The 23,507-nt window shown below is 39.6% G+C and overlaps 1 long non-coding RNA gene across 1 annotated transcript in view; it reads left to right on the top strand.

The window, feature by feature from the left end:
- Positions 1-11,444: 11,444 nt before the first annotated feature.
- LOC135230830 (uncharacterized) overlaps positions 11,445-23,507 on the top strand; it is a 38,166-nt gene continuing 26,103 nt past the window's right edge. The window contains exon 1 of the long non-coding RNA XR_010321602.1: positions 11,445-11,833. This is a non-coding gene — a long non-coding RNA (uncharacterized LOC135230830). The remainder of the gene's footprint in view (positions 11,834-23,507) is intronic.

Raw genomic sequence — 23,507 nt, 5'->3', positions numbered from 1 at the left:
GCAGTACATCAACAGGGAACTGCCATTAATTCAGGCTGGTTTCAGAAGAGGACGTGGAACCAGGGATATCATTGCTGATGTCAGATGGATCCTGGCTGAAAGCAGAGAATACCAGAAGGATGTTTACTTGTGTTTTATTGATTATGCAAAGGCATTTGACTGTGTGGATCATAACAAACTATGGATAACACTGCGAAGAATGGGAATTCCAGAACACTTAATTGTGCTCATGAGGAACCTTTATATAGATCAAGAGGCAGCTGTTTGGGCAGAACAAGGGAACACTGATTGGTTTAAAGTCAGGAAAGATGTGTGTCAGGGTTGTATTCTTTCACCATACCTATTTAATCTGTATGCTGAGCAAATAATACGAGAAGCTGGATTATATGAGGAAGAACAGGGCATCAGGGTTGGAGGAAGACTCATTAACAACCTGCGTTATGCAGATGACACAACCTTGCTTGCTGAAAGTGAAGAGGACTTGAAGCACTTACTAATGAAGATCAAAGACCACAGCCTTCAGTGTGGATTACACCTCAACATAAAGAAAACAAAAATCCTCATAACTGGACCAATGAGCAACATCATGATAAATGGAGAAAAGATTGAAGTTGTCAAGGATTTCATTTTACTTGGATCCACAATCAACAGCCATGGAAGCAGCAGTCAAGAAATCAAACGATGCATTGCATAGGGTAAATCTGCTGCAAAGGACCTCTTCAAAGTGTTGAAGAGCAGAGATGTCACCTTGAAGACTAAGGTGCGCCTGACCCAAGCCATGGTATTTTCAATCACATCATATGCATGTGAAAGCTGGACAATGAATAAGGAAGACCGAAGAAGAGTTGATGCCTTTGAATTGTGGTGTTGGTGAAGAATATTGGATATACCATGGACTGCCAAAAGAAGGAACAAATCTGTCTTAGAAGTACAACCAGAATGCTCCTTAGAAGCAAGGATGGCAAGACTGCGTCTTACATACTTTGGACATGTTGTCAGGAGGGATCAATCCCTGGAGAAGGACATCATGCTTGGCAGAGTACAGGGTCGGCAGAAAAGAGGAAGACCCTCAACGAGGTGGATTGACACAGTGGCTGCAACAACGAGCTCAAGCATAACAAGGATTGTTAAGGATGGCGCAGGGCCGGACAGTGTTTCGTCCTGTTGTGCATAGGGTCGCTATGGGTTGGAACTGACTTGACAGCACCTAACAACAACAACACCACTGCCACAAGTTAGGTGGCTTTAACAAACAAATTTATTTTCTCGTGGTTTGTTGTTGTTGTTAGGTGCTGTGGAGTCGATTCCAACTCATAGCAACCATATACAACAGGGTAGAACTGCCCCACAGGGTTTCCAAGGAGCAGCTGGTGGATTCGAACTATCCACCTTTTGGTTAGCAGCCAAGCTCTTAACCACTGTGCCACCAGGGCTAGAAGTTTGAATTCAAGACACTGGCTCTAAGGGAAGGCATTCTTTCTGTCGGCTCTGGGGGAAGATCCTTGTATCTTCTCCGCTTCTGTTCCTGGGTTCCTTGGCTATCTTCAGGTGGCTTGTTATCTGTCTTCCTCAACTATGCTTCCTTCTAGGCCTGATCTGCTCTTTTATATCTCAAAAGTGATTGGCTTAAGACAAACCGTATACAAATAACAACCTTATTAACATAACAAAGAAAACCCTATTCTCAAATAGAATTACTTCCGCAGATATACCGGTGCCATCAAGTCTATTGTGACTCATGGCCACTCTATAGGACAGAGCAGAACTGTCCCATAGGGTTTCCAAGGAATGGCTGGTGGATTCGAACTGCTGACCTTTTGGTTAGCAGCCAGTCTCTTAACCACTGCACTAGCAGGGGTCCATCCACAGGTATTATTTTTTAAAAAATCTGTGGCTGTTGAGTCAATTCTGACTCTTAGTGACCCTGTAGAGCTGAATAGAACAGTTCCATAGAGTTTCCAAGGCATGGCTGGTGGGTTGGAACTGCTGACCTTTTGGTGAGCAGCCAAGCTCTTAACCACTGTGCCACCAAGGCCTCATCCACAGGCATAGGGGTTAGGATTTACAACACGACGTATTTTTGGGAGACACAATTCAATCCATAGTAACATCCTTGCTTCCTTCAGGTCTCTGCTCAAATGCAATGTCGTTTAATCAGACTTTCTCTGATTTTTCTTTCTACAATTGCACGTGCATAACCCCAAACACGACATACACACACACATGCACACACACCTCACTCTCCATTTACTAAGTTTCATTTTTCTTTGCAACATTCCGATTACATGGATTATACGTGTCTTTTTTATTTTATTGGGCTTTGGGTGAAAGTTCACAGCTCAAAGTTAATTTCTCCTTTAAAAATTGATAACACATATTGTTTTGTGACATTGATTGCAATCCCCACAATGTGACAGCACGCTCCCCCTTTCCACTCCGGGTTCCCTGTATCCATAGGTTCAGTTCCTGTCCCTTTCTGCCTTCTCATCTTGCTTTTGGGCAGGAGCTGCCCATTTGGTCTCGGATATTTGGTTGAATTAGAAGCAGGTTCCTCTCATGTGGTGTTGTTTGTTTTATAGGCCTGTCTAATCTTTGTGTTGGGAGAATTTTTGTCTGAAAAGCAGGCTTATATATGTCTTTTATGGTTGTGGCTGGACAATAAATGGAAATTGAGAATGTAGGTTCAATGAGGTTAAGATCTTGGTTTATTAAACTTATCACTCTTTGCAACCTCTGAAACATCCAGGTTTTCAATAATAATTATTGATTGAATAATTAAAAGAATAAATTGATGATGCCCCATTGACTCAGCAGGTGACAACCAGTTTGTCTGCAGCAGCCACGTGCTTAGGGTTCATGAAAGTTTATAGGACGGAGAACAACGGCTATGAAATATCGTGTTCACAGAGTCCTTTTTCTTTTCAGTCTAGGATAGTTGTGCTGTGGTTTTGGCCTGTCCAAAATCACCTGCATTTCCTGTCCTCGAACAGCTGGCCAGTCACACAAACCCTGTGCTGTGCTTTGCGTATATGAGATGGTTCATGTAATAAGCTATGGTACTCAGGTTTCGAATCAGGCTGATTATTAAAGTTGGAACCTTTTATTGGGTGTTATAGGGAATTCAGGCTTAGGGCTTGGTTTTTAAGGGATAGGAGTCATGCCTTTGAATCTCAGAATTCATAAAGGGATTTATGATCTTTATAATAAATTCTTCATTTATAATGTATCCTGGCCTCTGCTTTTCCTCCTCCCTCCTGTTTTGATTTTTCTTTTTCCACTTTAGCTGCTCATTAATATGCCTACCAGAGAGAAACGTGGAAGAAAGAGGAGATGAAAACCTGATTATCACCTTCAGGTGTTGTTTTGATGCCATGTGTCCCCACCCTGATCTCCTGTTTGGATGTTTTCTGAATTACTTAGTAAGAGAATATGTCTCTTCTATCTTTCCCTTTTATTTCACCCAAGGTTGGACTTTCTATTCTTACTCCTTAGCATTTGCCAGGTGACACTAGAGTTCTCATCATGTCTCTGTTTAGAAAATTCTTCTACATATGCCTCCCAGTTTTTCCCACCATTTGTAGAAAATATTTGAGGTTTAGGGATTTGAGTCTTGTTAATTTTGAGAAGGGGGACTAACAGTATTTCTGCCTGATCACTTAGCCGAGACCACCTGGTTGGGACCTGGGGGATCCCTTATCCTTTCTTCATACTTCACGTAGGTTTTCTTAGACTGTCCATATGATGCTCTTAAAATACAGAACACCCAGTAAACCATTTTCCCATTTACCCTGTGATATTAGAGAAACTCGCCATTTCTTGATCTCTTCACACTAAGGTGGTGCTATATTTAAGCGCTCAGCTGCTAACCGCATTGCTTATCTTCACTCATTTTTGCAAATGTGAATACCTCTGTTCAATTTTTTTCTGCAGCAAATGTTTTATGCTAAGATGAATATTTCCTCATTTGTTGAATAAGCACAACGTTATGCCATATGCAGATAGAGAATTACTAGGGATTTTTATGTTTCAATTCATAGAAAATGGAATAAAATTACTGTGTGCTTTTTGAGCAGTGAAATCATTATCGATACCCAGTTTGTACGAAGTGGCCAGCACTGGAAGGTGTATAGCTTTTTGATGAAAACAGAGCCTATATCTTTAGATAGGCCAAACCAGTCTTCTCAAATCATGTACCTAAAAGAAATCTTGTTCTGGTTCTAGTTTTTTTTCTCAATCATGTTTGGTATGCAACTATGAACAGGTGGTCACCTAATAAGCTGAGTCTTTGCTCAAGGCACTAAACCAATTATTCTTGAAGCTATAGAAATCCTGCCCGGTCTCATGCTCATTCCAAGAGGAACCTAATAGTATGGATCTCATAATCTGATTAAGCAATGGTTAATAAATTTTCCAGGTGTATAAGTTTTATTTTATTGGATAGAAATGTCTTTGAAGTGATTTTTATTCTCTAGGGAAAATGTGGTTTATGCTTAAGATTAAATTTTTATATTGAGATCCCACCAAAATAATTAAACATTAAATAACAGTTATTTGTTATTATTAAAACATGCTTTTGTGTATTTTTAAAAATTATAGTTCTGGTTCCCCCAGGACATGTATAATTAAAATTTTCTCTTAGAGTTGAATATATATTGTTTCTCCATTGAATCTTTCTTGTTATTTAAGAATGGTCAATATAATTTGAACAAAGAGCTATTTACAAGTAGTTTGACTTTTAACGGACGTCCATTTCTGCCTGGAAGCTTCTCTGTCATTTAAACATCAAATCCTGAGGCCTTCTCAGAGCAGAGTCAGCCTTTGATTTCTGTGTGGTTTCCCTTGTGGTTTGTGTGTGTGTGTTTGTGTGTGTGTAATATTTCCGCCTTGTATGGCACTTTATCTGAATAGTCTTACCTGGCATTCAAGACCGTGCAGTTTTTAATATCGAGTGCTTTGACATAGCTGAACATAGAGCTGGTAAATAGCAAGCGCCCAGTGGATGTTTATTAAATGAGTGACTGATGTGAAATAAATTTAGGAGTATAACATTATTACAACCAATAGCAAAACCTTAATTCTTTGATCTTACATAAATAAATTTACACAATATTTAAATAAACAGTAGGGGAATAAAGTCCTTAAACATGGCATCTTCTAAATTAGTGTTATTTTGGCACATCTGATTGGAAGTGTTATGACTGACAAAATGAACACATTCTTACAACTTAGACTTTTAATTCGGTATCCAGAGCAAAAGAGATTGAAAATCATAACAACTTAAATGGATGAGTTAACGGATTATACCCTAAATAAGAGACATGGGGAGGAGGCGAGAGATTGAACTGAGCAATCAGAGTGGAGTGTCTTTTAGAATTAAGTAAAGGGGCATCCATACCGAGCAGGGACTCCTGGGGAATGAGCTAATGAAACGAGTGGCAGAAACCCTAACCAGAAGTTACTTTGAATGTCAGTAGGACTTTTTTCCTTCTTCTTCCTGTATGTATCATAAGCAGAGTTGCGACTAGAGCCTTGAATTTGAGATATGGTAATTTTTACACTCCCAGTACCCTTTCACAATCAACCAGCTAAAAGCCATCCCAGTAGGAGAGGCCCTGAAACAAATTACTGCCTTTCAGTAATGCCTAGATCTTATACTGCTGTTGTCTCCTTCTACATTGCTCCTCCTTTGCCTCTATGAGGGCAGTTCTTATACTGTGTTCTTTTTCTCTTTTGTTCCACTTAGAATATAGGATAATATACTTTCTATTTCCTGATGAAATTGAGCCCATGAGTGGATGGTTTTAACAAAGAGAAGTTTATTCTCTCACAGTCCAGTAGGCTAGAAGTCCGAACTCAGGGTGCCAGCTCCAGGGGAAGGCTTTCTCTCTCTGTCAGCTCTGAAGAAAGGTCCTTGTGATGCATCAGTCTTTCCTTGGTCTGGGAACATCTCAGCGCAGGAACCTCAGGTCCAAAGGACACGCCTTGCTCCCAGTGCTGCTTTCTTGGTGGTATGATGTCCCTTACTCTCTGCTTGCTTCCCTTCCCTTTTATCTCTTGTGAGATAAAAGGTGGTGCGGGCCACACCCCAGGGAAACTCCCTTTACCCTGGATCAGAGATGTGACCTGGTAAGGGTGTTACAATCCCACTTTAATCCTTTTAACATAAAATTGCAATCACAAAATGGAGGACCACCACAGAATACTGGAAATCATTGCCTAACCAAGTTGATACACACATTTTTTGGGGGACATAATTCAACCCATGACAGGTAGTAAACTTGGAAAAGTCAGGAGACTTAAAAAAAAAAAATCCACTGTATCCATGTACCACATTTTGTTTGTCCATTCATCTGTTGATGGGCATTTAGGCTTTTGCCACCTTTCAGCTATTGTGAATAGAGCTGCAATGAACACTGGTGTACCCATCTCTGAGTCTCTGCTTTCAGGTCTTTTGGGTATATACCTGAAAGTGGAATTGTTGGGTTATATGGTAGATTTTCATTTTTTGAGGACCCGTCACACTGTCTTCCACAATGGCTGTACCATTTTGCATTCCCACCAGCAATGAGTAAGGGTTGCAATTTCCCCACATCCTCACCAACATTTATTATTTTGGTTTTTTTTTTTTCCTTAATCTTAGCCATCCTTGTGGGAGTGAACTGGTATCTCACCGTGGTTTTGATTTGCATCACTCTGATGGCTAATGATGCTGAACATCTTTTCATGTGTTGGGGGCCATTTGAATGTCCTCTTTGGTGAAACATCTATTCAAGTCAATGGAATACCACTCAGTCAGTAAGAGAAATGAAGTCTTGAAACATGCTACAGTGTGGATGGAGCTGGAAGACATTATGCTGAGTGAAATAGGCCAATCACAAAAGGATAAATATTATATAACTTCACTTATGTAAAAAGATGAGAAAAGGCATATGTGTAGACAACAAAACATATTAATGGTTCCCAGGGTGAGAGGGAAGAGGAAAGTGAGGGTTAATGGTGGTGGAGATATCATATTGAATAAGGGTAGGGTTGCACAGCTGATTATTGTAATTGCTGCCAATAAATTGTACACCTGTAAAAAAGTTGAATTTGCAAAAGTTATGTGACAGATACATTTATAACAACAACAAAAACAGTAGCTGCTGAAGCAGCTTATGTACAACCAAAAACCTGATGGGATTTGGTTTCTTGGTTTGGAGGTTTAGTGTAGTGGTTTCAGTTTCATGGGTCATCCCAATTAATTGGCCTAATAACATGTTTACTGCTTCTGTTCTACCTCCTAGTTCATTGTGTAGTGGCTGAGGTCTTAAAAGCTTGCAGGTGGCCATCCAAAGCACAATAATTGGTCTCTATTCATCTGAAGCAACAGAGGAAGGAGAAGAGTCAGGAATAGGAGGAGGATAAGGAACGTGTGGCTATTTGCTTCTATACTGCATGGTGACCAGCTTCCATTACTGAATATTTTGATCAAAGATTCTATAGAAGAATCCTGATCAAAAGGGGGGGAGGGAAGTGCAGAACAGAATTTAAAATTCTCATGGACTCCAGACTTCTTGTAGCCATGAAGGTTGGATGAAACCCTGAAACCATTACCCTGAGATAATCTTTGAACCTTAAATTAAAAAATATCCCCTGAAGTCTTCTTAAAACCAAACCGTGTTTTAGCTTATCTAGTAAAAAATATCTGTCTTGAGCATTATGCTGTTTTGAGAACTATATATATGAGATCAAATTGATATCAGCAACTCAAAAGATTAGATAGGAATCTTAGGGGGAAGTGAGTCTGTATTAATCGGGGAGGGACAACTCAGAAAAGGAAGGTGTGAATTACTTGAAGAATGTAATCAATGTCACTAAATGTTACTTGTAGAAACTGTTGAATTGCTCTGTTTTGCTGTGTATATTCTCAACAATAACAAAAGAAATTAAAATAAATAAGTGATTGAAAAAATCAGTCCTTCTATCAAAGCCAGTAGATTGGAGACTGTCTTAGGTCAACCTACTTAATGGTACAGTCATCATTTTGGCCTGTCCCTGACTCAATGATGTTCAAGTATTGGCCTGGGATCCTTCATCTATCAAGTATTTAGTTTCTGAATAAGTACTTATATTGCCACTCCTTGATGTTTTAAAAATAGTCTTCAGCTGTAATCCATTTCCTAAATGTTGTTAAAGGCATCCCACTCCTTCTCTGTGGACCACCACTGCTTATGCGGTTACATCTCTGCAGCGGTGATTTTGTATTTGTGAGGCTGTTGTCAAAAACAAAGAATTCCCTGATCCCTTAGTGTCTCAGTGCAGATGAGAAACACCTGGTCTGGTGACCTACAACAGGCCAGTGGTTAGTGCCAGATACACCACCCAGGTCTGCACTCAAGAAGAAGGACCTGTATTGATCAGCTACCCCTTCTACATTTTGAAGCCTTTCATAACCCTTTCAAAATATAACTTAGCATTCTCAGAGTATAAAAAGGGTTTCTGGGGTGATAGAACTTTCCCTGGAGAATATTTCCAAAACTGAAATTGGAAGCCCCACTGGTATCCTGCTATAGTTCATGCAGTAAGCTCCTCAAACAAGCCTACTTCTTAGGATTCAGACAGTAAGGGGGTGAGGGTTAGTGAACTTATAAAGAGACACTGAGCTGTGGTTTTTGTGGTGACCACAGCAGCCAGGTTTCTGTGCTTTTATGATGTTGTTACAAAACACTATGTCCACTGTAGAAAAGTTTGGAAAATGAGAAATGTATGGAAGATGGTACACAATCCCATAATTCAGCGTTTAGCACTATTAATATTTTGTAGCATTTGCTTCCAGAGCTTCTCTGTGCACAAACAGCAGATTTGCTGCATTAGAGGATTTAACATCTAGCCGTGATATTGTGCTCACGACGGCCCCATGAAGCACTGAACAATGTTCTCTTGCTGAGACACTAGTGTGCATCACGTACACTGTAAATTGTTGTGCTCGGTGACCCTGGGGCAGCTGTGTCTCAGGAAAACCTAAACCCAACTGCTTGAAAGTTAGAGGAAGTACTATGTGCTACAAGATTATTCATGAATTTTGGGATTTGTCAAGTTCTTGGGCTACAGCCTCGAAGGGTATCAAGGGCGTATGGAGGGCTATGGTGATATGTACACTGTGTATTTGTGTGTAATCAGATTATATATTTACTAACCTAATTTTCTTCACTTAACATCATATTATAAGCACTTTATCATTAGATGTTATTTAAAAATATGGTTTGAAATGGCCACATGATATCCCATAAATGGATCTATCTTAATTTAATATCATTGGACATTTAGGTGGTTTAGAGTTTTGTTTGCTGTTCCAGGTAATGCTGTGGTAAGCGTCCTTATCATTTTAGCTCAGAATCCTGCAAGTGAAGTAATTAGATTGATGGATATATATGTTTTTTAAGTTCTTGATACATATCACCCAGTTGCTTCTAGAAAGATTGTTCTCTCTGATATTTCTTAAGCAGTTTTGACTGTGCTACTCTCCTTATACCTTCACCGGCATTAAGTCTTATAAAAATGATTATAGCAATTTGCCAACATGATAGTTGTTGTCTTTTAATAGATAAATGGTAACTTTGGTGAAGGGTAAGACAGTACACAATACTGGGGAAACCAGCACAACTTGTCCAAGGCAAGGTCATGGAAGCTCCATAGACACATCCAACCCCCCTGAGGGACCAAATTGCTGGGCTGAGTGCTGTGGGGACCATGATCTCAGGGTACAGCTAGCTCAATTGGCAAAACATAGTTTATAAAGAAAATGTTCCATATTCTACTTTGGTGAGTAGCATCTGGGGTCTTAAAAGCTTGTGATTGGCAATTTAAGATACTCCACTGGTCCTATCCTGTCTGGAGCAATGGAGAATGACGAAAACCAAAGACACAAGGAAAGATTAATCCCAAAGGGCTAATGGACCATAGCTGCCACAGCCTCTACCAGATTAAGTCCAGCACAACTAGGTGGTGCCCGGCTACCACCACTGACTGCTCTGACAGACCTGGAAAAAAATGTAGAACAAAATTCTAACTCACAAAAAAAGAACCAGACTTACTGGCTGACAGAGACTGGAGAATCCCTGAGAGTATGGCCCCAGGACACCCTTTTACCTCAATAAGGAAGTCACCCCTGAGGGTCACCCTTCAGCCAGAGATCAGACAGGCCTGTAAAACAAAACGAGATTAAATGGGCACACCAGCCCAGGCGCAAGGACTAGAAGGCAGGAGGGGATGGGAAAGCTGGTAATAGGGAACTTAGAGTCAAGAAGGAGAGAGTGTTGAAATGTCGTGGGGTTTGTAACCGATGTCACAAAACAATATGTGTACTAACTGTTTAATGAGAAGCTAGTTTGTTCTGTAAACCTCCATCTAAAGTACAATTTAAAAAGTAATAAATAAGTACTTAATTTGGGGCAAATCCCTTAAAAAGAAAAAAAATAGTTATTGTCTTTCTTTACACTACTTGTGTAGTTCAATATTTTTCTTTTGCTTATTAACCATTAATTCCTTTTATGATTAAATATCATTTTTTTTTTTTGCCTACTTTCATATTGGGTATAAATGTTATTTTTATGAATTTATAAGTGCTTTTTATATCATTGCAATTAACCTTTTCCCAGTTTCCACTGCTGCCATCCCAGTCCACGCCATTTTCATTTCCCACCTGGGTTGCTTCAGTAGCCAAAATTCTTAACCAGGCCTGCAAGCATCTCCCTGGTCTGGCCACCTCCCACCTTTCCAACTTTGCCTCTGGACCATCCTCCCCAGTCTGTGCATTGGCTTTCTTTTCCTCCTTCCCGCTGGCTGTCCCTTCCTGGTGCTTCCACACGTACTCCTGTGCCTGGCAAGCTCCGCCTTCCCCCGCCATCCCCACACACCTTTGCCTGACTTAGTCCTCCTTCTAGATAAGGAAACACATTCTCATAGCATCCTGTTCTTTTTCTTCCTTATATTGAGAACAACTCTATATTTGTTCACTTTTGCAAACAGCATTTTGGACAATTACCCCCAAAATTCAGATGGTGTAAGCAATTGACCAGAATTGTTTCTAAAGTTGTACCAAAAAACATGACCCCTCTCCACACACACACATTTGTTACGGGAGGATTAAAAAAGAAAATAAAGGTTATTCTTCATGGCTCTTGGAATGTATTATCCTCAAAGAGTAATGGCTAAAACCATGGGCTCTGGAGTTCAAGGGCTCAGCTTCGAATCCTGGTCATATCTTTTACGAGATGTCTAGTCTTGGACAAGTTACTTCACCGCTCAGTGCTTCACTGCCCTCCTCTATAAAATGACATTACTGATAAGACCTGCATCTTGTGATTAGCGTGACTACTATATGAAGTAATTCATGAGGTGCCTAGCACACAGCCTGGCACATGGTCAGTGCTCTATAAATGTTTGTCACTATCGTCTTTTTTTTATCTTCGTTTCCATCCTCTTCATCTTTGAAGTTTATTAAGTGCCCACTCTACAGAGCACAGAGCTAGATGGTATCTGGATATCTGTTTTCTTTCTAGGGAATTGCTCTGCTGGTTTTGAAGTGTTCCCTTTCAGGTAACGAGTTACTTTTGATTATAGTTTGAGGCCGTCTTCCTGTCATTCTTTTGTTTTCAGAATTCTAGTGAGTGATTCCTGTAAGAAAACATAACTTATCTCTCATTCTTTTGTGTGGTATAACTTTTTGAGTATTAACACTCAGATCTTTTTTTTTTTTCTCTGACAGCTGGCTAACTTCCCCAGACTCTGTGAGGAAACAGAAAGGATTGTTGCTAACCACATTCGCGAGCGAGAAGGGAAGACAAAGGACCAGGTGAGGAGAGGCCCCACCTGGTAGACAGGTGGTCCTTGTGGGAAGAAAAAGGTCTCTCTGAGGATATCTGGTGGTATCCAACAGGTGGCTTGTTCCTTGGTGGGAAAAAAAATAGCTGAGTACACAGGACAATGTGTTTACTTGTTAGTTATACATACATGTGTCACTACACTGAAGTCCCTGGGTGGTGCAACAGATGATATACTCGGTGATAAACAGAAGGTTGGAGGCTTGAATCTACCCAGAGATGCCTCAGAAGAAAAGCCTGGCAATCTGCTTCTGAAAAATCAGCCATTGAAACCCCTATGGAGCACAGTTGTACTCAGACACACGTGGGGTTGTCACGAGTCGGAATCAACTGGATAGCAACTGATTTTTGGTTGGTTACTATACGAATGTCTTATGTATGCTATAAAATGTAAACAAATATAAAGACTTTAGAAGGACGAAATGTACGAAACAAACAACATAGAAGTTGTGTAATTTTTCCCGCAGTGCTCCGTGATCATCATGTTTACCCCCACCCAGCAATGGACACGGCACATGTGGAAAACCGCTAATCCAGAAACGCACCACACTTGGTCTTTAAGACACATTTGGTCTTTTGCCAGGCCAACAACGGGCTTCAGGATATTCATAAACTCCTAAAATGTTATGCAAGGTGTTCAGTGTTTTAATTTTTTTCTCAGGAGAATGGTCACAGCTTTTCCATGCAATCTGTGATTGGAAAAAATAAGATTAAGAACTGGTCTTTCAAACAGTTCTAACTATTTTGTAAATGTGTATGGTTTGTAGCAGTTGTCAGTTGTCTTGAAATTGTCTAATACTGGTAATCCTAGTTCTGTGAATTGGAAAAATTATTTTTCAAGTGAAGATAATTCATGAAAAAAAGTTGAGTACTACATGAAAATAATAAAAAAAAAAAGTCCTTAAATTTAAATGTATTTTTTTTTCTGAGTTACTTAGAAAAGATTATAATAGGAAGTACAAAGGATTAAAAAGTACTCCTAAATTCCATCACGTGGCTTCAAATGTGACATTGTGGTGAGAACGCTGGCTTTAGACCATGTGTTCTCCACAAAGTACCACCATGTTCTTGGGCAGATCACAACGTCTTTGGACTGTTGTATTCTCATGCAGAATGTTGGGGTTTTGGTCTGTATGGTCTCTGAAAGCCTCAGTAAGTTAGCATTCAAAGATTTTGTGATTCCCCGAGAAGTTGGAAAGCAGGGAGCGAGATGGGGAAAAGGAGGAAGATAAAATCAAAGGAAGAGATAGAAACAAGCCATGGGGAGAGACTGTGTGTGTGTGTGTGTGTGTGGTGTCTGTGTGAGGTGTGTATGTGCATGAGCTGTCGGTGTGTGTGTGAGGTGTCTCTGTGTGTGTGAGGTGTCTCTGTGTGTGATGTGTCTGTGTGTGTGAGCTGTTTGTGTGTGTGAGGTGTGTGTGTGAGGTGTCTGTGTGTGTGTGAGGTGCCTGTGTGTGTGTGAGGTGTTTGTGTGTGTGTGAGGTGTATGTATGTGTGTATGAGGTGTGTGTGAGATGTGTGAGATATGTATATATATGTGTGTGAGGTATATGTGCGTGAGGTGTCTGTGTGTGAGGTGTGTGTGTGTGTGAGGTGTGTGTGTGTGAGGCATTTGCGTGATGTGTGTGTGAGGTGTGTGTGTGTGAGGTGTGTGTGTGTGAGGTGTTTGCGTGATGTGTGTGTGCGAGGTGTGTGTGTGTGTGGTGTGTGTGTGAGGTGTCTATGTGAGATGTGTGTGTGAGAGGTGTGTGTGAGGTGTGTGTGTGTGAGGTGTGTGTGTGTGAGGGCTGTGTGTGAGGGGTGTGTGTGTGAGGTGTTTGTGTGATGTGTGTGTGTGAGGTGTGGTGTGTGTGAGGTGCGGTGTGTGTGAGGTGTGGTGTGTCTGTGTGTGGTGTGTGAGGTGTGGTGTGTGTGTGAGGTGTGTGTATGTGTGATGCCCCGGGCCAGAGGTTTCCCCACCCACCTGCTGGACTGAGAAGACTTAAATTCTGCTGTCAGCTATACTCCTGACCTAAAGTAAATACGCTAGCCATTTCAATTTAGTGTCTTTATAAAATTCATGCTATAATATATCCTACTTAACTCTTAGGGATTCTATGTAAAAACAATATTGAGTAAACAGTGCAATTATTATTTTAACTATTTTGCGATCATATGTAAGTCACTCGGTAGCTTCTGCATGTTTCATGTACCAGAGGTTTTATTTTAACAAAATGATGTACTCAGACTTGGCATTGTGGTTAAGACTGTGGGCTCTGGCCTCAGGCTACTTGGGTTTGAATCCAAGTTCTACCATACGTTTTCTGTGTAGCCTTAGAAAAGTTACTTGACATCTTACCACCTTAATTTACTCATCTAAAAGTGGGGCGATAATGATAGTTAAGTCATGGGCATTTTGTGAGGATAAAATTAATTTAAGCACAGCTCTTAGTTTTTAACGTTAGTTGTTTTTGTTGTTATTCCCATGCATCCGAAGAGCTATAACACAGTAGAAATGTGGAAGAAATGTCTTTCTTCATTTCACAGAAAATTGTCTTCCATCTGCAATTCTGATGCAGTGATTAATTCATTCCCCAGGTGGGGACGGGGCAGATGTGTTCTTCCTAAATGACACTCTTAGGCACCTAGTGTGGCAGTCACCAGCTGTAGAAGCTGGTAGAGGCCACCTCTCATACGTTCCTGTCAGGCATGGAAAAAAATGCATATTTTTGGTAACGTGAATATGGCAGTTGGGCTAGAAACTCACATTAGATTTCTGAACTTTGTGCTGCCATGGGCATTTTTGAAGTAGCTACTCAGAGAGAACTCCATTTTTTCAGGCCTCTTCACTGGAACAGCTTTGTGGCAATTTTGCAGCTTTTTTTTTTCTTTAATAGAGTGATTACCAGCCTCTCATTTGGAAGCTTTATGGGAACAAATCTTAAAAATTAAAAATACAGAAAACAAGTCTGGGAGCTTTTTCCTTTTTCTTTTTTTGCTGTAACTAATTTTTAATAATTGTATTGCCTTTCTTTTCCATGTAGAAAGATAATAACAGAAAGACTTATAAGGGAACCCATGCTTCTATTTCAATATTTTGAACAAAGCAGTCTATGGAGTCTTCAATATTTTTTTTAGAAAACCACCCACATAAATTACAAAAAAGAGTTTGCTTCTTCTTAAGGCTCATTTAAAGAGCCTCCAAAATGTAAGGAAATGCATGACAATTAGTCTATGATTCCTGTAATACGGTGAGATTCATTTAAGATCAGACCGCCAGTAAAAGTTTTGCGGCCCAGCAGGAGCACAAAACCTAGGTTAGCTGGTCCTGATAACAGCGGTGTCAGCATGCGGCAACAGGAACTGCCTTCTGCAGCACACTGCTTCTCTTCTGAGATTTTGACGACTTTAATGAGGATTCTTCCCCAATAAGCTTCCTGAGATAGACTCAACCCCTTCTTGCCCCCAGTCCGGATTTTACTCTTAGCTCTAGGCCACTTGATAGCTGGTTCCAGAGACCTGGTGGAAGATGGGAAGGAGGTACCCCGCAGAAAAGGGGGTGTAGGCCATGTTTGCATGCATAAGAAGAGAGAGACAGGGAAATGCTCGATATAAAATATCTAAGAAGCTTGTACGTCTGATTTTTGTCACTCAGCAAGTACTGCTTCCTTTTTAAAAATTTTTTATTGTGTTTTAGGTGGAAGTATACAGCACAAATTGTTTTTAAAATAATATACATCAAGATGTGAAAAATACACAGAACAGATATATAATGGTACTATAATCTACAAATTCTGTTCTGTCTTGAATGGTATTTTTTAAAATTTTACTGTGTTTTACATGAAAGTGTACAGTGCAAATTAGTTTTTCATTCAAAAATTTTATACATAAATTCTTTTGTGACATTGGTTGCAGTCCTGGCAATGTGTCAGCGCTCTCCCCCTGCCCCCCTTTCCCTTTCTACCCTGGGCTCTACTTGTCCGTTTGTCCAGTTTTCCTGTCCCTTCCTGCCTTCTTGTCTTTGCTTTTGGGAAGGTGTTGCCCATTTGGTCTTGTATACTTGATTGATATAAGAAGCACATTCCTCACGTGTTATTGTTTGTTTTATAGACCTGTCTAATCTTTGGTGAAAGGTGAGCTTCAGGAGAGGCTTCAGGTCTAAGTTAGCAGGATGTGCAGGGCCACAGTACAGGGGTTCCTCCGATCTCTGTCAGACAAGTAAGTCTAGTCTTTTTTGTGAACTTAAATTTTGTTCTACATTTTTCTCCAACTCTGTCCCACCGTCTTTTGTGATCCCTGTCAGAGCTGTCGGTGGTGGTAGCCACCTGCCATCTAGTTCTGAGCTCAGGCTTGTGGAGGCTGTGATTCATGTGGTCCGTTAGTCCTTTGGACTAATATTTTTCTTATGTCTTTGGTTTTCCTCATCCTCCTTTGCTTCAAATATGGTGAGACCGATAGACGTATCTTAGATGGCCACTCGCAAGCTTTTAAGACCCCAGATGCTACTCACCAGAGTAGGATATAGAACATTTTCTTTATGAACTATGTTATTATGCCAGTTGACCTAGATGTTCCCCAAGATCATGGTCCCCAGACCTCAGCCCCAGTTACTCAGTCAAGGTGTTTGGATGTGTCTAGGAAGCTTCTATGACTTTGCCTTGTTCAGGTTGTGCTGGCTTCTCCTATATTGTGTGTTGTCTTTCCCTTCACCAAAGTTAACACTTGTCTACTATCTAGTTAGTGATTTCCCCTCCCCAAACCTCCCTTGCTTGGTAACCATCAAAGATTGTTTCTTTCTGTGTGTAAACCTTTTCTTGGGCATTTATAATAGTGGTCTTATACAATATTTGTCTTTTGTGATTAACTTGCTTCAGTCAGCATAATGCCCTCCAGATTCATCCACGTTGTGTGATGCCTCATGGCTTCATCATTGTTCTTTAACATTGCATAGTATTCCATTGTGTGTATCGTACCATAATTTGTTTATCCATTATCTGTTGATGGGCACTTAGGTTACTTCCATCTTTTTGCTTTTGTGAACGATGCTGCAATGAACGTGGGTGTGCATATGTCTATTCGTGTGACGGCTCCTATTTCTCTAGGATATATTCCTAGAATTGGGATCGTATGGTATTTCTATTTCTAACTTGTTACAGAGGTGCCGTATCATTTTCCATAATGGCTGTACCATTTTGCGTTCCCATCGGTAGTGTATAAGAGTTCCAATCTTCCCACAACCCTCCAACATTTGTTATTTTTTTTTTTTATTAGTACCACTAATGTTGGAGTGAGATGGCATCTCACTGTAGTTTTGATTTGCATTTCTATAATGGCTAATGATTGTGAGCAGTTCCTCGTGTCTTTTAGCTGCCTAAATGTGTTCTTTGGTGAAGTGTCTGTTCATATCTTTTCCCACTTTTTAATGGGGTTGTTTGTCCTTTTGTTGTTGAGGTGTTGAAGTATTCTATAATGATATTAGAAATTAGACCCTTGTCCGATATGTTGGAGCCAATTTTTTTTCCCCAGTCTATGGGTTCTCTCTTTACTCTTTTGGTGAAGTCTTTTGATGAGCAATAAGTGTTCAATCTTTAGGCACTCCCAATTACCTAGTTTATCTTCTGGTGTTTGTGCTTTGTTAGTTATGGTTTGTATTGTATTTATGCCATGTATTAGGGCCGCTAGCATCGTCCCCATTGTTTCTTTCATGAACTTTATCATTTTAGGTTTTATATTTACATCTTTGATCCATTTTGAGTTAGTTTTGTATATGGTGTGAGGTATGAGTCCTGTTTCCTTTTTTTTATACATGGACACCAAGTTTTTCCAGCTCCATTTGTTAAAAAGCCTGTCTTTTCCCATTTAACGGACTTTGATCCTTTGTTAAAGATCATCTGACCATTGTTGGATGGATTTACATCAGGGTTCTCTGTTCTGTTCTACTGGCCTATGTGTCTGTTGTTGTACTAGTATCAGGCTGTTTCAACTAGCGTGGCTGTATAGTAGATTCTGAGGCCTCCTACTTTGTTCTTTTTCTTCAATAATGGTTTGCTTATGCATTATATAAAGTTTTCTTTTCATATAAAGTTAGTGACTAGTTTTTCAAGCTCTTTAAAGAATACTGTTGGTATGTGGATTAGGATTGCATTATATCTGTAGATAGGTGTTTTCACAATGTTGGGTCTTCCTATCCATGAGCATGGTATGGTTTTCTATTTATGCAAGTCTCTTCTGGTTTCTTGCAGTAGTGTTTTGTAGTTGTCTTTGTAAAGGTCTTCTATGTCCCTGGTTGTATCTATTCCTAAGTATTTTATCTTCTTAGGGGCTGTTATAAATGTTACTGTTTTCCTGATTTTGTTTTCCAAGTTCTCTTCGTTGGTGCATGGGAGTTCAACTGATTTTTGTATGTTTATCTTGTATCCTGCTAGTTTGCTGAATCTTTCTATTAGTTCCAGTAGTTTTCTTGTGGAATCTTTGGAGTTCTGTGTGTATAGGGTCATATCATCTGCAAATAGAGATAGTTTTACTTCTTCCTTTCCAGTTTGGATGTGCTTTATGTTTTTTTTTTGTTATTAGAGCATTACTGATCTAGCTAAAACTTCCAGCACAATGTTAAATAGGACTGGTGATAAAGGTATTCTTGCCTTGCTTCTGTTCTTAGGGGGAGTGCTTTTAGCCTCTCTCCATTGAGAGTGATGTTAGCTGTTGTTTTTGTGCAGATGCCCTTTATTATATTGAGGAATTTCCTCTCTATTCCTATTTTACTGAGAATTTTTATCATGAACAGGGGTGTTCTTGTTGTTGTTAGGTGCCGTCCAGTTCCTACTCATAGGAACCCTGTGTACAACAAAATGAAACACTGCCCGGTCCTGCGCCATCCTCATGATCATGGTTATGCTTGAGATGATTGTTGCAGCCACTGTGTCAGTCCATCTTCTTGAGGGTCTCCCTCTTTTTCACTGATCCTCTACTTTGCCAAGCGTGATGTCCTTTTCCAGGGACTGATCCCTCCTGATAACAAGTCCAAAGTACGTGAGATGTAGTCTCACCATCCTTGCTTCTAAAGAACATTCTGTTTGTACTTCCTCCAAGACAGATTTGTTCCTTCTTTTGGCAGTCCATGGTATATTCAATATTCTTCGCCAATACCACAAGTCAAAGGCATCAATTCTTTTTCAGTCTTCCTATTCATTGCCCAGCTTTCGCATGCATATGAAGTGATTGAAAACACAGTGGCTTGGGTCAGGCACACTTTAGTCTCCAAAGTAACATCTTTATTTTTTAACACATTAAAGGGGTCTTTTGCACCAGATTTGCTCAATTCAGTGCACCTTTACATTTCTTGACTGCTGCCTCCATGGGTGTTGATTGTGGATGCAAGTAAAATGAAATCCTTGACAACGTCAATCTTTTCTCTGTTTATCATGTTGTTGCTTATTGATCCAGTTCTGAGGATTTTTGTTTTCTTTATGTTGAGGTGTAATCCATACTGAAGGCTGTGGTCTTTAAGCCCTCTTGAGTTTCAGCAAGCAAGGCTGTGTCATCTGTGTAACACAGGCTGTTAATGAGTCCTCCTCTAATCCTGATGCCTTGTTCTTCTTCATATAGTCCATTTTCTCAGGTTATTTGCTCAGCATACAGATTGAATAAGTATAGTGGAAGGATACAACCTTGAGCACACTTTTCCTGACTTTAAACCATACAGTATCCCCTTGTTCTGTTTGAATGACTACCCCTTGACCTATGTACAGGTTCTTCATGAGCACAACTAAGGCTTTTGGAATTCCCATTCTTCGCAATGTTATCCATAATTTGTTATGATCCACACAGTCAAATGCCTTTGCATAGTCAATAAAACACAAATAAGCATCTTTCTGGTAGTCTCTGCTTTCAGATATGGTCCATATGACATCAGCTATGATATTCCTGGTTCTGCATCCTCTTCTGAATTTGGCTTGAATTTCTGGCAGTTCCCTGTTGATATACTACTGCAGCTGCTTTTGAATGATCTTCAGCAAAATTTTAGTTCCATGTGATATTAATGATATAGTTCGATTATTTCTTCATTCAGTTGGATCACCTTTCTTGGAAATAGGCATAAATATCATTTCTTCCAGTCAGTTGGCCAGGTAGTTGTCTTCTAAATTTCTTGACACAGATTAGTGAGCACTTCTAGTGCTGCATCTGTTTGTTGAAAAATCTCAATTGTTACTCCATCAATTCCTGGAGCCTCGTTTTTCTCCAATGCCTTCAGTGGTGCTTGGTTCATGATTATATGCTACCTCCTGAAATGGTTGAACATCGACCAGTTCTTTTTGCTCTAGTAACTCTTTATTCCTTCTGTCTTCTTTTGATACTTCCTGCATCATTTAATATTTCCCCTGTAGAATCTTCCAGTATTGCAACTTGAGGCTTGAATATTTTCTTCAGTTCTTTCAGCTTGAGGAATGCCTAGCATATTCTTCTCTTTCGGTTTTCTATCTCCAGGTCTTTGCACATATCGTCATGATACTTTTCTTTGCCTTCTCGAGCCAATCTTTGAAATCTGTTCAGCTCTTTGACTTCAGTATTTCTTCCTTTCACTTTAGCTACTCAACATTCAAGAACTATTTTCAGGGTCTCTTCTGACATTCAATTTTGGTCTTTTCTTTCATTCCTGTCTTTTTAATGATCTCTTTCTTTCTTTGTGTATGATGTCCTTGATGTCATTCCACAACTCATCTGGTCTTCTGTCATTAGTGGGTGTTGGACTTTATCAAATGCCTTTTCTGCATCTATTTAGATGGTCATGTGATTCTTTTGTTATGTGGTGGATTATGTTGATTGATTTTCTTATGTTGAACCATCTTTGCATACCTGGTATGAATACCCCTTTGTCATGGTTTATTGTATTTCTGATATGATGCTGAATTCTATTGGCTAGAATGTTGTTTAGAATTTTTGCATCTATATTTATGAGAGATATTGGCCCATAATTTGTTTTTTTTGTTTTTTTGGTGGTGTCTTTGCCTGGCTTCATAGACTGAATTCAGGAGTACTCCTTCCTTTCTATGCTCTGAAAAAGTTTGAGGAGTACTGGTATGAGCTTTTCTCTGCATGTTTGGTAGCTTTTCTCTGCATGTTCAGGCCACTACTTTACTTTGTTGGGAATTTTTTTTATTACCTCATCAATCTCTTCTCTCGTAATGTTCTGTTCAGATTTCATTCTCAGCTTGTGTTAGTTTAGGTAGATAGTGTGTTTCTAGAAATTTGTCCGTTGGAGTACATTTTTTAAATAGAATTCTGTTATAGTCCTTTTTATTTCAGTCGAGTGTATTGTAATGTGCCCCATCTCATTTCTTATTTGGGTTATTTACTTCTCTCCTAATTTTCTTTTGTCATTTTGGCCAGTGGTTTGTCGATTTTGTTGATATTTTCAAAGAATCAACTTTTGGTCTTGATTCTTTCTGTTGATTTTCTGTTCTCTATTTCATTTATTTCTGCTCTGATCTTTATTTCCTTTATTCTGGTGCCTGTGGGCTTCTTTCGCTGTTGTTTCTATTTGTTCAAGTTGTAGGGCTAACATTTTAAGTTTGATGTGTTCTTTTCTGATGTGTGTGTTTATTGCTCTAAGTTGACCTCTGGGCACTGCCTTTTCCATGATCCAAAGGTTTTGGTATGATGTATTTTCACCCTCTTTTGATTCTAGGAATTTTTGTGTGTGTGTGTGTTGTAATCTTTTCTTTCTTTTCTTTTTTTTTTAATTGTGTTTTAGGTGAAAGTTTGCAGAGAAAATTAGTTTCTTATTAAACAGTTAATACACAAATTGGTTTGTGACGTTGGTTGCCAACACTGTGATACGTCGTAACTTTCCCCTTTTCCATCCCAGATTCCCAGTTTCTGTTCACCCAGTTTTCCTGTCCCTTTCTGCCTTCTCATTTTGCTTTCAGGCTGATGTGCCCTTTAGTCTCATATAAATGATTGAACTATGAACCACTACCCTTAACGTGTGTTATTTTTGGCCCTATAGACCTGTCTGATCTTTGGCCGGAGGGTAAACCTCAGGAGTGACTTTAGTACTGAGTTAACAGGGGGCTGGGGGCCATACTCTCAGGGTTTTTCCAGTCTCTGTCAGACCAGCAAGCCTAGGTTTTTTTGGTGAATTTTAATTTCGTTCTACATTTTTCTCCAGCTCTGCGTAGGACTCTCTATTGTGATCCCTGCCATGTCAATAGTGGTAACCAGGAACGTTCTAGTTGTTCTGGACTCAGTCTGGGGGATGTTGTAGTAGTTGTGGTCCATTAGTTGTTTGAACTAACCTTTCCCTGTGTTTTTGGTCTTCTTCATTCTCCTTTGCTCTAGCGGGATGGGACCAGTAGATGTGTCTTAGATGGCCGCTTGCAGGCTTTTAAGACCCCAGTTGCTATTCACCACAGTTGGATATAAAACATTTTCTTTATAGACCACTTATCTACTATCTAGTTAGTGTTTTTCCCTCCCCACCCCTTCCCTCCCTTGTAACCATCAAAGATCGTTTCTTTCTGTGTGTAAACCTTTTCTTGGGCTTTTATTATAGTGGTCTCATATAGTATTTGTCCTTTTGTGATTGACTTATTTCACTCAGCATAATGCCCCCCAGATTCATCCATGCTGTGAGATGTTTCGCAGACTCATCATTGTTCTTTATTGTTGTTTAGTATTACATTTTGTGTATGTACCATAGTTTGTTTACCCATTCTTTTGCTGACTGGCACTTAGATTGTTTCCATTTTTTTGCAATTGCGAATAATGCTGCAGTAAACATGGGTGTACATATGTCTATTCATGTGACGAATAGGATATATTACTGGTTTTTTTTTAAGGATGTATTTCTCTAGGATATATTACTAGTAGTGGGATTGCTGGATTGTATGGTATTTCTATTGCTAGCTTTTTAATGAAGTACCATATCATTTTCCAAAATGGTTGCACCATTTTGCATTCCCACCAGCAGTGCATATGAATTCCAATCTCCCTGTAACCTCTCCAACATTTTTTATTTTTATTTATTTTTTGATTTGTGCCAGTAATGTCGGGGTGAGACTGTATCTCATTGTAGCTTTGATTTGCATTTCTCTAATGACTAGCGATTGCAAGCATTTCTTCCTGTGTCTGTTAGCCACCTGCATATCTTCTTTTATAAAGGTTCTGTTCATATCCTTTGCCCATTTTTTAGCTGGATTATTTGTAATTTTATTGTAGAGATGTTGGATTTCCCTATAGATTTTAGAGGTTAGACTTTTGTTGGTCATGTCATAGCCAAAATCTTTTCCCAGTCTTTAGGTTCTCTTACTACTCTTTTGGTGAAATCTCTTGATGAGCATAAACGTTTAATTTTTAGGAGATCCCATTTATGCACCTTATCTTCTGGTGTTTTTGTGTTGTTAGTTATGGTTTGTATGCTGTTTATGCCGTACATGAGGGCCCATAGTATTGACCCTATTTTATTGTCCATGGTTTTTTATAGTTTCAGGGCTTATATTTAGGTCTCTGATCCATTTTGAATTAGCTTTTGTACATCGCATGAGGTATGAGTCTTATTTCATTTTTTTGCAGACGCACATCTAGTTTTGCCAGCACCATTTGTTAAACAGACTGTCTTTCCCTGTTTAATGGACTTTGGGCCTTTGTCAGATTTACATCTGGGTTCTA

Source organism: Loxodonta africana, chromosome 3, assembly GCF_030014295.1.
Source record: "Loxodonta africana isolate mLoxAfr1 chromosome 3, mLoxAfr1.hap2, whole genome shotgun sequence".
Taxonomy (NCBI): domain Eukaryota; kingdom Metazoa; phylum Chordata; class Mammalia; order Proboscidea; family Elephantidae; genus Loxodonta; species Loxodonta africana.
Note: the sequence above shows the minus strand (reverse complement) of the source record. Positions and strands in the feature narration are given on the sequence as shown.